Here is a 3,625-nt window from a genome sequence, read left to right as displayed (position 1 = left end):
AGACAGACAGACAGACAGACAGACAGACAGACAGACAGACAGACAGACAGACAGAGAGATAGATATGAGTACAAGTGAAAGTGATATACACACATATGAAAATGCCCTCATATTGGTGGACATAAATCCTGTTTGTCAGAACACAGATAGATAGGTAGATAGATCGATAGATAGATGAATATATAACACAACAAGTGAAAGTGAAAGTGATGATATACAGACAAATGAAAATGCCCTCATATTAGTGGACTTAAATCCTGTTTGTCAGAACATCCTATGAGGACAAATAATCTAGTGACATGGCAGAACAACGGCATTCGTTTCGATTTGTTGCTACCTCCTTACAAACCGAGTTCACACACCAGCTTTTCAATGCCGTGAAACTCCTTTCCAACCCGTGCCCGCTTTACCCCCTGAAACTCCTTTTCAACACGTCAACAGAATTGTATGCCTCCTCCACGTTTTATCTATCCATCCATCGATCCACTTTCGTCGTCCTTCGCGACTCCGTGTGTCCATCCCTAAGCGCCTCTCTGAAGCTCATTTCATTATTGTCCTCTTAAACATGATCCCTTCCCCCATTCTCTGCCCTCCCTCGCTCTTTCTCTCATTTCCTTTGGCTTCTTCTCACTATCTCCCACCATAGAACCCCCCACCCCCACCCCCAATACCAAGAAGTTCTTCTCCAATACTCTCTCTCTCTCTCTCTCTCTCTCTCTCTCTCTCTCTCTCTCTCTCTCTCTCTTCCCCTAACCTCCCACCCCTCCCCCACCCTTTTCCGTCTTTTCCCCGTGTCCCCCTCCTCTCATCTAAACTCGGCCTGGTTCAGAAGCTTTCGCTTTCCGTCGCTGTCTCAGTTTCTCTCCCAAGTCTTTTGCCTCGTTTGGGCAGTTCTGAGTGGGGAGAAATCCCCCAGAATTGCTTTTCAATATTGAATAAACCGCCGGATCAGGGAAAATTGCGTTTCGCTGGTTGTGTCACCCGTCCATAATAAGTTTTCACAGGGAGAATATCCTGGCCACAACAAACGCTTGCAGTCAATTTAGGTAGCGAGTGACCTTGCATGCAGATTGCCTGATTGAGATTCGATTTATTCTAGCTTCGCCGCCAAATCGTCTTTTGCTGGTTTTTTGTGTCTTCTTTTTTTCCTACTTGGGAGATAATGGGCATGTCTGATGCGGTGCGCATATTTGTATGTGAGTGATGAGACAGTTGCCAAATAGGAACGACGATGAGAAACTGAGAACAGTTTGAATAAAGCGATCGGGAACCAACTTTCTTGCTCAGGACGTAATGAAAGGAGGAGGAAGAAGAAAAGTTTGGCTCTATTTCTGTTTGGGACCAATTTAACGCCCTTCTGGATGTAAATACGTTTATTATGTTTTTGTGCTCGTGGCCTTGCGCGGGATTTGGGGGTGGGGGGAGGGGGGAAGAGGGTTCCACCCTCGCTATATCGAAGTATTTGTCGACAGATAGGCACAAGCCGGAACTGAATAGAAGACATACTGTTTCACAATGAAATTAGACAAAAATATTATTGAATAAAAAACAAAAACAGCAAAAGAAGATAGAGGGTAACTGGTGTACAAGTGATACCCTTTGTTTGTGCTACTGCCGGTTATTTATAACCCCGGCCTATTCGGGACAATGAAAAATGTTGAAATGGTATAGGTTTAACGCCCCTATCAATACTGTTGCGGAACAAAGAAGGAAAATACAAACTCAACAACCAATGGAGGGGAGCGAAAGAAAAACAAACATCACAATGACATGAAGATCCAATAAACAACGCCATTTTGCACCCCGATAAAGACTCTGGGTAGGAAATCTGAGATAATGAGGTAATTCCACACAATGCATACATGCCCTGTAATAATCAGGCAGCTATATAATAATATAACGTCGTGTTTTTTTCTTCTTCTTCAGTAAAGCCGATTTTTCATTTAATAGAAGAAAAACTAATCGAGGTGATTTCAGTTTAACAAAACAGTAGTCACCCCCACATCACCTGTTTCACCAATAATGTCGGTGTTTTTACGCCTACATCAGCTCAATGTAGATCATCTGGGAGGCGATGTTCCGACACTGCTTGTCAGGGTCAACCCGGGCTGATAGGGATACAGCACCCAAGCAGAAAGGCAAAGATACTATGGATAATACATTTTTCAACCCAGTCGGGAATCGAACTGCTAAGCGCCTAACTGGTATGTATAGTATAGTATAAGGTTTTACGGCGCTCGCAACTGCTAAGGTCATAACCGGTATACCACATAAATTGGTGCCTTTTTCGTGGCGTCCTGATGGTGGATATTTAATTCCAGCCGGAGATTTCCCGCCGAGTGCGGTAACTTGCCGAGGTCAAAGGGTCAACTGTCAGCATAATATAGACAGTAGAAACCTTATCTGGCGAAGACGTCAAAATTACAGCTTCTGTGGGCTGACTTCCGCACATGGGCGACTTCAGGATCTGGCAGTTTGCAACTGATTTGACCTCTTCGGAAGGATATTTACTCAGGAAGCTCTCTTTGTTCTAGTCTGTATTTCACAGGTGGTCAGTTTTAGTTTTAGTAAGAGTTTTGTGTCTCTTGCAACACAATAAGGTCATAATATAAGTGCTGAAGATTAGTGGTGTTACAAGAGAGTAACAAGCACAAACATGAAGGGGAGAGATAAGGTAGTGGAGGCGGGATATGCCCAATCAGCAGCACACTAAAGGCAATATTGCGGCACATTACGAACCCTCATAAACAAATCAGAAACACGAATTTGCACATTTCATTGACTATATATTGTTGCCCTTTTTTAAAAAACATTTCAGATAAAGTAAACAGAATACCCACCCCCACCCCCCAAAGAACTGTATGAATAACAAAGTTGTGAATCAGTTGTGACGGGCCTCTTAAGATCGCTTTTTCAAGCGTTAAACTCTTCGCCCCCATCTGGCTCACAGCTTTGCTCGATTGTTTACTGTTTATGTTAAACATCTAACAAACATCACCAAAAGCATCTAATTTATAATCAAACTGTATGTTTTCTGCTTGGGTCATTCATTTCTTTTTAGTCTAGCGTTAATTTTATACAAATAGTTTACATAGAGCTGAATTCTGGGGACATTTGAAATGCTCATAACTTAGATGGCAAATTTGGCAGCGTTCAAAGGAAGAATAGTTAATAAACGAAAAGAAATTTAAATAATTCTTTCCGTGCTGTCTTCCGCGGGATGTTTTCCTTTGTAAAATCTGATCGCAAACCACAGATGTAACATACGGTAATAAGAGAACTTTCCATCAGATATAAATAATTAATTTGATGGTTCCTGGGTAAACCCCAGGCAGGGTTTGTGACCGGTGTGTCAAAGAAATGAGTAATTAATTGACAGTCATAATGTATAACACCTTTATGTAACTATTGGGAAAGGTTTTCTAAATAGCTGAGACAACATAATGTTAGGCTGCATGCTGAGAATACAAATCTGTTAATTAGCAAGACAGCTTAAACTTTTTTCCGAGATATAATTTGAAAATGTATCCAACAGAACGGACGGATTAAAGAGATAATTAGGGAAGATAATAAAGGGAGAAAGAGAGAGAGAGAGAAAGAGAGAGAGAGAGAGAGAGAGAGAGAG

At 41.8% G+C, this 3,625-nt stretch overlaps 1 protein-coding gene across 1 annotated transcript in view; it reads right to left on the bottom strand.

Annotated features, from left to right (window-relative positions):
* LOC101850710 (rhombotin-1) overlaps positions 1-3,625 on the bottom strand; it is a 164,122-nt gene that overhangs the window by 157,450 nt on the left and 3,047 nt on the right. The gene's annotated exons all lie outside the window — the stretch shown is intronic.

The sequence above is a fragment of the Aplysia californica genome, unplaced genomic scaffold (genome assembly GCF_000002075.1).
Source record: "Aplysia californica isolate F4 #8 unplaced genomic scaffold, AplCal3.0 scaffold00129, whole genome shotgun sequence".
NCBI lineage: Eukaryota > Metazoa > Mollusca > Gastropoda > Aplysiida > Aplysiidae > Aplysia > Aplysia californica.
The sequence above is the reverse complement of the archived record's forward strand: the minus strand, read 5'-3'. Positions and strand labels throughout refer to the sequence as shown.